The sequence below is a fragment of the Drosophila subobscura genome, chromosome O, assembly GCF_008121235.1.
Source record: "Drosophila subobscura isolate 14011-0131.10 chromosome O, UCBerk_Dsub_1.0, whole genome shotgun sequence".
Taxonomy (NCBI): domain Eukaryota; kingdom Metazoa; phylum Arthropoda; class Insecta; order Diptera; family Drosophilidae; genus Drosophila; species Drosophila subobscura.
In genome coordinates, this window is record NC_048533.1 from 18,530,686 (window position 1) to 18,543,102 (window position 12,417).

The following is a 12,417-nucleotide window of genomic DNA, read 5'->3' on the forward strand; positions in this document are numbered from 1 at the left end:
TGGCAGACCACAGCCGACGACGATACGAGCACGAGGATGAGTTCATACATCCACAACCACTCACATGGCGACGCGTGGACCCTGCTCTTTTCTTGGCCTGCAGCCCCAAGTGTTCCACGAGTTCGGCACAAGCTACTCAGACTCGGAGACACAGAGCCACAGAGCCTCAGGAAGGTGGGGCAGCAGGGGAGCGGCATGAGCGGCATGAGCGGCATGAGCGCCATGAGTGAAATGAACAAATAAGTAAATAAATTTACAACTGGCGGCTGCATGCAACAGTTTGTCGATGAATGAAAACGTGCTGCCAACTGGTGAAGCGGTGCTGGGGAGTGGAGGAGATAGGGGTCTAGGGTGCACAATTAGAGCGCCTGCAAACAGGTTTTTGGCCACATGCAACAGACACAACACAATGGAAATGGCAACAGGCCGCAGATGGAGTCGGCCGCGGGCTCGGCAGTACGGGGCTTGCCGCACACGTGTTGATGTTGAGGCAGCGCCAGCTGAGAGCAGGCCTGTGTCGCCTGCCACCCACCACCTGGAAGCAGCCCCTTAACCAGTATCCCCCCCCTCCGACCATCATGGCCATAAGTGGGTCAAATACAGGCTGCCATTGTCGCTTATACCATACCCATACATCTATATGGGTGTCCATGAGTGTGTGTTTTCGTATCTTGCGAAATAATAATTTCAATTTCACAAAAAGAGGCAAAATCAGCCAAGACCAAAACCAACAAACGCGTCAAAAATTGATTGTGAAATTATAGGTAAGTACTTCTGTGGCGAATCGGTAGTCAAGCCGTCAGTCCCTTCTACTTCCAACTTTGTGCATCCCCCGCCCAACCCCTTTGAATTTTCTTCGTCTTACAATTATTTATTAATAATGTCTTGATTTAAGGCCCCCATCAAAAGGAGGCTTATGGCGGTAGACCACATGATTAGCGGCACGATCGCCATTTTTAGAGATTACTTGGAAAGCTGCTTCCATTTCTGATAGGTCTGAGATAAGGCTTTACACTTTGGTGTAAAGCTTTTGGTGGGGTTTACCTAGGGCATTTTGTGGGTGGCTGACAAGTTAAAATCTTCTCCTATTGGCAATTTCTTGGAAGCTGGATAACTATTTTCATCCATGACAACTAAAACCTAGAACTGGTTAATCAACCCATGAATGTCTCTAGCGCAGATCCACAAAAGCATATCCCAGGCTTGGGTCTGGCTGCTGCCTGCCATTTGGGATCTGCTCGGTCTGCTCTTTTTTGGGTCTGGATATCAGGGTACACTGTCTGTCTGCCTGTCTGTGTCTTGCTGTCCCTCCTGCCTGCTCCGATCTCCATTTGTGCGAGTGTCGTGCCGACGCCTGGCTACGGCAATGGCGATTAATTACCCCCCGAAACGGCTTTGCTGATTTCAGCTTTACGAGCCTTTTTTAATTTTTTGTGCTGGTCGTCTTTTCTTTTCTTTTCTTTTCGTTGGCTGACAAGTTGAAATATGCGTCGGACACTTTTGCCAGCGAGAGGGGCATAAAAATACCAGAACCTGGGGTTTGTTATTTTTTTTCACTTCTGATTGTTGGTGTTGTTTTTGAGCAGGCTTTTTGGTTTTTATAGTTGTTTTTTTTTGGCAGAGCATTAAAACATTTTGAGGTTTCGCTTTGTTTGAAGGGGCTCTGACGGGGTGTGGCGGCGGAGAGGAGTGGGTGGATTGGAGTGGTCGACCAAATCAGGCAAATCATTTGACAAGAGTTAAGGGCCCCTTTACGAGTATTGTAGGGGTAGCAAAAGCGGCAGTGGCTGCGGCGAAGGTGTCTGCGATGTAAACTCAATATTTCTAGACCTAGGTCCGGTAGCCTCTCCACACAAAAATTCCAAAGAGAGCGATCAATTTTTTATTTGTGCAAGGTGAGGTGTGGCTATGACCAACAAGCACATACAAAAATCGCTTGGGAGAGTGAAATCGGTGCTGCTTCACCTCACCATGTGCTCACCCTGCAGCAATCAATCGAGAGAGGCAGGAAAAAGAGAGAAGAAATTAAACTAGCCGATGAGCTGTCGACATTTGTCGCACCGCTCTAATGTGGGTTAGAAATCGTAACGCTGCCGCCGTCACCACTCTCTGGTTAGGGGGGTATTCTTCGATGAGTCATCCCATAGAGACGTCAACGGTGGTCTGGCCGCTTATCTGGGAATACGAAACGGAAAGCGGGAACCAGAAACTCTGAAGACGTCAGAGTTCTTAAGGAAGACCATCGCACCGATAAGGATATGTTGGGCCAGAACACGTCATAGCCATGGAAGTGACTTAGCATGATCAGTGACTAGCGTTGAGGTACACGCGGGATGGGTTCAATGTACAGTGGGGGCCACACCTGTTGCCGAAACTACAATAAAAACCAACCTGCGGCGCAATAAAGTAACAGAAGCTGCCGCCGCCTGAACATCACAAGCAACAACAAAAGAAGGCAGAAATCACGCTACGATCATAAACGCAAAACGTGCTAAATAAAGCAACAACAACCCAAAAGGAAGACAAAGTGGGTTGACGGGGTCGAAGTTTTAATACCCTTGGAGATCCATTCAATGGAAAAATTAAATCAATCATTTATTTTCTTTAGTTATATTCAGTTGGAGCAAAAAGGAAAATATTCTGTGGAACATTGTAGCCTTTCTTAATGTGGCAGAAGCTGTTTTCAGCTGTGCATTTCCAAACTCTGGTAAAAATCAAATTACCTTCTGCAAGGGAATAAACAAAGAGAGAACGCGGTGGGAAGAGACGCTAGGAAGTGCACTCAATGGGTTGGGAAGGGGGGGAATCTGCTGGAATGCCAGCAATTTCCTCAGCTGGTGAAGACCATGCAGATATACGGACACGGATAGAGGAGGTGAGGAAGAAGCGAAATGAGGCCAAGGCAAGCAACGGAAAGCAGCAACAACAAAATCGCCAGACAGTCGTGCGATTAAAAACGCCCACGGCAACTGCGAGGCGGCTTCTGTTCTTTGGCCTGCTCTCTCTTGGGACTGCGTGTTTTGTTTTGGTTCTTGATTTTCTTAATGGAAGGAGGATGCACTCAAGGTCTATTTTTATAAGGTGGAGCCCTTTCAGATCAGACAAGTTGCCTGTTATGGTTGCTAATTAGTAACGAAGTGTATCCAAATTACGGTAAAACGGTCTACAAGTGCGACTCTCTATTAGCGAACTTGTATGACAAAAGAGGAAGGAGGAAATAACAGCTGATTCTCCCATCGCACAAACACACAAACTTTTCACAATTAAAACCAATACATTGTACATACGTACATATGTATATATGTATGTACATCAAAATGTATAAGTACAGTACATACATACATACAACGTGCCTGGAGTTCACTGTACCCGTTACCTTAAAAGCGCCGCGTAGTATTAACTCAAATATACAAAAAATATATATGTACATATGTACATACATACATACATACGTACAATATACATACATACATACATATGTACACACATACAAATTTATCTGTAACAAGAGCACCAACAAAAGCACTCGTACATCAAAAATGACTTAAAATCTCGCCACACGTCAATGGAATAAATGCAATCTCTGTAATTGTGTGTGTGTGTGCGACTGTAAATGTGTATATTTGTGGAGACCGCTCCCTCTCCAAAAATGGCAAAAAAACAATTTGTATCCTCGTTTGGCTCCTTCTCGCTCGTTTCTCCCCTGGCTTGTGCCCGCCCCATTAACAATGAGAAATGTTGCATCCGCCTTTGTGGTTGTTGCTTTTGGTTTTGTTTTTGGGGATTATAAAAATGTCATTAACATGTCAACGGGTCGCAAAAGTTCAGGAATGCTGTTGCTAAAATGTTTATGGAATTGGATTAAAATGAAAATTGTGGGGAGGGGTTATATTTTTATTAATATTAATCAGAAAAGAACACCCATACTGTTGCCAAGCACCAAAAACCTCGAAGTCCATAGAAGAGTGGTAGATTCGCTCTCGCGATCGCTATCTCTATCATGATACGTAACAACGCCAGCAAAAAAGTTTAACCAGCAGCACCAACAAAATATATACATATGTATGTATGTACATTCATACATACATTTGTACATATTTATGTGCATACATACGTACATATGTACACGGGCACAAGGTGTATTTATAAAGGGTGAGACATTCCCTTTCAAAATGTTTCTATTTTGCATGGGTGGTTATCGCCGCCGCGACCAAGAAATCGCTAGATTGGTGCGAGTGTCAGTCCAACCGAAGAGGAAGAACCTCCTCTTCACCCTATATCAATACCCCTTTGGCGGCCAGAAAAGTCAATGATCTGCAGAGCGTCGCAGTCGCTATTCGGGTTTGTTGTTGCTGTTGTCATAATTAAACGCGACAAATGAAATTTGAAGGAAAAAAAGAACCGCCGACGCCGTCGTCGCTCTCGCCCTCGCCGTCGCCGTCGCCGTCGCCAGCGCAGCACCAGGCAATAATACAACAAAGAGACAAACAATAAATTCTTCAACAAACATTCGCACAGGTAAAAAGCGTCGCGAGAGCGAGAGCAGCGCAACGCAACGCGTGAGAGAGACAGACACAGAGCAGACAGCAGCGCCAGGAGAGAAGAAGAGCAAGTGAAACAGAGCGAGGCGGAGAGCGTGACTGCTGTTTCTCTGCATCCATATGTGTTTGTGTGTGCCAGGATCATTTGCATTTTCGTTTCAGCGTCGCAAGGTGTCGCACAACAAAAAAAAGCTGATTAAAATGCATTTTGCAAAAACAAAAACAACAAGGAGAACAAAAAAGTGGGCACGTCGCGCATTGCTGTTGTTGCTGCTGCATAGATTAAAAATCAGCAAAAAAAATACTGCAAAAGGAGAGGGAGAGCGCGGGAAAGGAGAGTCTCTCGTATTCACAATTTGTATACCCTTGAAAAGCGTATTAAGATTGAGATCAGTTGGGAACGATCAGTCAAAAAAAGAAAACCGTTTTTAATTTAACCAACAATTTGTTATTGCAGCATGTTTTTATATAACTCTTACAAATTTGTTTCAAATCGGATGGAAAGAACGATCGATCATTCATATATATAGTTTTAGCTTCAAGGGTATCAACATCTTCGGCTCCAAGTAGCTAGCCTTAATTTCTTGCCGTTGTTGTTTTCTGCCTGTTCTACATATTGTTTTTGTAGTTGGAGCTGGCTGTCGCTGCTGCCGCGTGCCTTTTGCATTAGTCATAGCAACAGCGGCAGCCAGAGCGAGCCCCGCCAGAAGACGGGACACTGTAAACGCGCACGTTGCCGAGTGATCTATGCCAGCGGACAGAGCGGTTCACCTATATGCACAGCCATTAACCAATTGGCGCCAAATAGTAACGACAAACGCGAAAGGTGTTTTCTGGCTGGATATTGACGGGGGGCGACCACCCCAGACACGCGATTAGTCACAAGAGCGAGGCGGCAGCAGCCGAAAGAGCAGTCGCAGAAAGAGAAACCGAATCGCGCCTCGTAATTGTTTTTTTTTTTGACAATTTTTGGCTTTTTGCAAGCCTTTCCGAGAGGCAGCTTTGAGCCCCAGAACCTGGCGGTCAAGAGAGAGAGAGAGGGAGAGAGCGAGAGAGACCCCACACCACCCCCACACAAACCCCCAACGAAGCAACGAAACGATCGCGCGAAACACTTCGGCTGCCTGCCCGAGCGCGTGTACGTGTGAGAGTGGAGTGTTAAGTGTGTGCGTGCCTGCCTTTGAGCGCAGGTTTATCAAAATTCGATTTTCATTTTCTGTTTTAATACAATTTTTGCCGTACTGCCGTGTGGAAGTGTGTGGGCCAAGGAGCAGCCAGAAATCAGCTAAAGAAACGCGAGCCACAACTGTAAAAAGAGTGCATGAGAATAAATAAAAAAAATTAATAATAATAATAACAAAAACAAAAACGTGCAATACAAGTGAAAAAATAAGAAAACCAAAAGCATATTTATAATAATATAATAAACAAGCTGTGTCTCTGTTTCGAATTCGCTTTCGACTTTGCGCCTTTGGTTAAAGCGAAAAAATCACGTAATTTAATCCGCGAGTGCAGGAGAGGTGCAGGAGAGTTGTCTCCGCCCGCAACCGACCTCCCTTCCTGCTAGTGCACGGTGTGTGTTTACGCGTCGTTTACCGTTAACCAACCACTTGAACTGCACGTGCAGATCGACCCCGTCCAAGGCAGTGGCAGTGGGCAGTGGGCGTGTGTAATAAATCCCCTTGTTCACCCCTCGACAAAAGAAGAAAGAGGGAGAGCACACTTATCGGTGCGGAGAAAAAGGAGGAGAAGAGCATTTAGTCATCTTCGAACATGAGAAAGTGCACGAATGCAAAGAGGAGAAAAACACAATAACAACAGACTTGCTCAGAATTTCGCTTGGATTTTGTTTTTAAATAAATTATTAAAATCATTAAAGTTAAAATATTCTTAACATTCAATTTCTAAAATCCTAAATTTTAGAAGCGACTTAAAAAGTGAAAAAGTGCCAAAAACAGAAATATATAATATAAATAATCAAATTAAACCCAAAAACAAGTTGCCAAAAATTAAATATAAATACAAATTAACTTAGAAACAACCTGTGGATCGTGTAAATAAGATTAAAAACACATTAAAAAGATCAAAAATAACAACTTGAGCTGAAGAAATGCAACAAATAAAAATTAAACAAAGATAAATCAAGCCAAAAATATATACAACATTTCAGTCGAAAATAAATCACAAAGAGAAGCAAACAAACGAAAAGCAGACAAAAGAAGGAAAGGAGCGGAAAGGAAGGAAGGGAAGGAGGCTGAAATTGCAACAGAAATTTTTGTGATAAACGCTGACAATTTGTTGCACGTTGAATGATTGCCATAAAGGCCATCGAAATGCAGCACAACAACAGCACTAGCAGTAGCAGCGGCGGCGGCGGCGGTGGCAGTGGCAATGGCAGCCATCTGCAGCAGCAGCAACAGCAAATGTTGCACCAACAGCAGCAGCAACAGTTTCAGCATGATTACGCTTGGGCCAACATCGGAAATATCAGTGGCAACAACAGCACCATCAGCAATACGCTGCAGCTGCAGCAAGAGCGAGGCGCCTCCTGGATAACGGAATGCAACAAGCAACGCCACATAAGCAACAATAATAACAACATGAATGTCAATTACAATCAGCATTTGACGCAACAACAACAGCAGTACATGCAACCATCGTACAACAACTACACGCAACCGAACAATTGCTACTATCCCTGCCAGCAACAACAACATCAGCAGCAGCAGCAGCAGCAATTCCTTGCCCCCAGCACCACCCCATCAGCTGGGGCTGCAACAGCAGCTCAAGCCACACGGCAAGTTATCCAAAGACACGTAAGTACAAAAATACTCAAACGAATGCCCTTAGACCACCGTTGATAAAGGAATTTAACAAGAAAACACATTGTTGAAAACACTTTATTTATCGACTCAAAGAACATTTACCAATGAAAGCTGCCACTGAAAATCGATACAAAATATCAAAGTTTAAAGTAGATGAAACATTAACTCTTTGACAATATTCCAATAAAAATCGTCTTATACCGATCGCAAAATCATATATGTACTTGAAAGAATATAGAATCTGCAGAGGTCTTAGATACGCACACAATTTCTTAATGGAATTTTAAGATGAAGTATCCTCTATAAAGAAAGCTCTTTTCTAAAGGGATTCATTTATGATCTACGAACTAGTAACAGTCCAGTTTCCTTCAAGGAAGTGCACTTCGCAGGGAAAGATAAGTCGTTTAAGGAAAACAAATGAAACAATGGATAACCGCAAAATGTGTCACCCTTCAAAGGGAGGTATGCCATTGCATACGCATTAGCATTTATTACACTATACATATATGTATCTCCATCTCTCTTTCCCCTCTCGCCACATCTCTCTCTCTCTCTCTCTCTGCTGGCTATCTTTCGACTTGAGAGCTCTTTGTGATTTGTTGTCGCCTTTCATTTTGCGGTTTTGTGGGCGGCGCTTGGCCATTCAAAGTGGAGTGTTCCCCTCCCCACTCCCCCCGTTGTCGTTGCATCTTTATAATTGCGTTTTACTCGCAGTCAAGATTTTGAGAGGGCAGGAAGTCTCAGGGGAAAATTTAGGAAAATGGCGGCGTCTTGTGGGGCGTATGCTTGATGTGATCCGACACACATCACGTATACGAAATGTTGCTGTGTTCGAAGGCACTTCCCTCTTTTCTTCGCCCAAAAAAATGCATTAAATATATGCTTAATTTTGGTGCTGCTTTATCTGTAAGTAAATATTTACTGCCCCTCGTGCTCGGCTTTCTGTGGCGTGGGAAAGCCACTCCCCAAAAACAAAACAAAAAAGAACACGAAAATGTACATAAATAAAACAAATAATAAAAAATACATTTCAAGTAATTTAATTTGTTTAAACTGGGGGGAGATCCAGTTCCTCTCGTTCAATTCGAATATATGTTTGCATCCAGAGTATCCAGAGTTTATATGAGTTTACATTTAAATAAATTTAAATAAATGAATCCCGTAGACAGTCTCAGATTACAGATTAAACAGATTCCGGATTACAAGAGTTGGCTTTCCAGTCAGTATATAACCAGATATAAACGATCCTCGCAGTAATACGATCTCTGAAAAGCAGTCCAGAGCGAGGCCATATCGTCATCACGGCGTAAAAATAAACCGGGTGATTCAAGCCCTTGGTGGCGCGACCAAACGTCTACTTGGTCAAGGCATTATCATCAACGCCAACAGCCAAGAGCCAGCCAGAGTGCCCCGTATGACAGCCAGCACACGACACTCCGGACTCTTCCAGATTAGATGTCGCTTGAGGCCCGAAGTCACGAAGTGAAGTGCCAAACCAACCGGCCAGGAAGTGGTGCCACAGCGCACAGTCGAAAGCGCAAATAAAAGCGTGAAATCCGTAAAACGGAAATGCCAAGAGCATTGCTTGGTGTTCTCGGGCAGGGGAACCTGATTGACGTGGTGGGAGGTGCTACGGGTCTTATCTTTAGCCGTAGATATGTACTTGTGTCAATGATGACTGGGCCAAACAATTTGCTGTTGGTTAGGACTACCTCTTAGTAGTTTTTGACTGATAAGAGTCTAGCGGATCATCCAAGGGCAAGAGTCCCCTTCCAAAAAATAAAAAGCTTTTCAATTATGATGGTTGGGAATGACAATCCAATTTTTAGCCAGAGAGATCATTTAAAGACGAAGTTATCTTTATTTTTAATTTATTTTATATTTTATTTCTTTAAATATTTATATACTCTTGCTACACTTTGCCTGCCATTCAAAGAGTTTGTCAAGATTTATTGTGTCTGTAATTCATTCTATGAGTATTTTCATACGAAATCAGTTTTCATTCCTTAGGTACAAAGCTACAACATGTTGAAGGGTGTATAATGGATGACTTCATTATTGTTTATTCTTTGTGTATCCAAAGTCGTAATTTGTTGTCTGTTTATATAGAAATAGGGTTCTGTAGAGCACTTTTTCACGGTCAATAATATGTGAGTAATTGATGTTCTTTCGAAAAGGGTTCTACTTTTTATTAGAGTTTTATTATTATATGTTTTAGTGTTAAATTTTAGTGCATTTTTTACAGAAGCAATCGTTGCTCTGCTGTTACTCTAAACATTACGTATGGATATATGAACATACATATGTAGATATATGTATGTAGGAAGATCTCCCTGTAGCAGAACCATGTGGCAGATAGTTTCTCCTCATTCCTCATTCTCGAGTCAAAAGACCTGCAAATATTACTAGGCTAATGCCTTTGTTTAAGCTTCAGAGATTAATGCAATGCACAATTGTATTGTTAAACGTTAATATTTTTGTTTGTTAAGTGAAGTGCGAAACGCATCTGTGTTTTGGTCCTTGAACCTTGCCGCTTTCGGTTGCTGTTTCTTGGGGCCACCTCTCTCTGTGCCTCTCACTCGAAGCCCTTGTTTTTGTTTTTATTAATTATTACAAAAACAATTAAGATCTTCAAATTAACAACTTTAATTTGCAGTCGTTGTTTTTTCTGGTTTTGTTTTGGTTTTTTTTCTGTCATTATATCGTATGCTTAATTTTTTAATGATCGTCGCTCTGTTTCCCTGTTGTTGTTTTCTTGGTGCAAAACGGTTCTACAACACAACTCATTAACTCATTTTGTTAATCATTTACTGGCGTTGCAAAGTGCTGCAACGCGCCACGCCTCCTCGCACTTGTGCGCCCCCATTAGCATTTAATTTTTATAATCAGCTGTTTTTCGAAGGTCTCTCCCTCTCTCCCGTTCGGAACTAGATTGGGATTTCGATTGCTTTATGTTTAAATGTTTGTTGTTGTTCTTTCCAAAACGCTGCCGAAAGTGTGTCCATGAAATACATTTGGCTAGACACAGAGGCAGAAAACAGCAGGAAAAGCAACAGAAAATGCATTTGAATTGAATTTGAAATGGTTTGGCTAATGACTAATGAGACGGGAGAGAGCTTTATAAAGCACAATCAAAAGAGGATCGCTTGCGATTGGAAGTTACATACATATGTATGTACATATATCTCCATACATTTTAGAAAATATCCCCATCTATTTTTGGCCTTCATAGTTAAAGATTGGTGGGCCATGCTGCGTCGCCCCTCGGTCAGGAATCCGCTCTTAAAATGCTTATTTTTTATGTCACTTGGGCCACTTGATGGGGCACCGATCCTCATTGAATAATTATGTACATATAGGAGGACGCTTTCAGTTCCACCTATTCCATTCTTTACACGAACAGAAAATACGGGCATTCCATTTTCCCGATATGAATAATCTATTCTTTAGGTAGATGATTTGCAACCCGTTTTGCGGGAATATTACTTCCACTTCCGTTAAATGAGAGGAGTACTTCCACCGACAATTCATTTAGTTCTAAGAAATCAAATTGCAATTCTACGAAATCTATGACTTGATTTAAACGAATCGATGACGTCTTTTCATGACGTGACCCCAAGTTTAATCAATGTAAAAATTATTCAACAGATTGCATCGCCAATGAATGAATACCCGCAAAAGTGTTGTTTGACTTAAATAAATTATATGTCGGTAAAGCACTTAATATTAGAATATAAATTCATTTACGTACGTAATCTTATAGGTAAATATAAACATTTTGCCATCATGCTAGTTTTTAATTGTATTAAAAGTTTTACTTATAAGACGATGAATAAGGGATTGGAAAATGTGGTTTTGATTAGCAAGAAAGAGATACTCCGGAAATGGTAGATCTGTTTGTGTGTTTTTTGGTTGCAATCTGTTTATCCAACAAAAACTCACTTAAGACCACACCAAATCACAGCAAAATATATTTAAAACTAAAGAAATCATTAGGAATTATGGATTTTTGTTGTACTTTAAGTGAAATCCTGTTTCCGTTTCCGTTTCGCATAAAGAACCCCTTAACCCATCGTAAAATATTAACCCACTCACGTAGAATGGTAACCTAATCAGTGCACAATGTTGCCCTAGAAGCCAGTCGCAGTGGCAGTCGCCTGGCAAATGGCTTAAAAACAACTAAAGGGCGGAGAGGAGGCCATCAACCCTCAACCTTGATGTTCAGTGTCGACACTTCTGGCCTGTGCGTCCGTCCGTCTAGGGGCAAGAGAAGGGGCACGGGGCCATTCAAGGCGCGTCGCCAGTCAAGTCGGAAGGCACTCAGACACACGGCTCTTATCGCTCCTCCCGCCGAGTGAGTGAGAGAACGAGACGAACGAGACAAAAGGAGTGGAGAGTAGAGAATGAGAGGATCGTCTCGTACCTAATGGCAGCGACATATTTTCGGCTACCTAAATACCTCCCGGGGCTAATGGAAAAGGATCGCGGATCTCAGGCTCGAATCGTGGACGACTGCCTAATAGATGCATTTAGCACGCGCCCAAATGCATCTCAGAGATACATTAACTGCCGCAGAGCAAGACAGCAACAAATGGTTGCTGCCTCTGAACCTGTCTGAGGCCTACCTCTCCCATCTCTCAATCTCTCTCCATACACCGATGTGTTCGTGCATCTGTGTATCGGTGTGTAAAAACCCCGTGATGAGTCATCCGCATCGCGATGCTTGGCATACATAAATCCAACATGTGCCCCCATAGCCCCCCCGCCCGAGCGCAACACAGACTGAGTGGGAGAACACTTCAAGGCGAGAAAGAGATGGAGAGATAGAGAGTGAGAGAGAGACAAAAGAGCGGCACTAAAATCAAAACAAAATATAGAAAATGTCAACAAACGAGCTGCGCGCCAAATTCCAACATTTGAGTGTAAACCACTTTTGAGTGGAATTCAAATGTGAGTGCGAAACAAAAGAGAGGCAACGTTTAAGAGCGAGTGAGAAAATAAAAAGAGAAATATAATAAGAGCGAATGACATATTCTCTTGCTGCTCAAGCA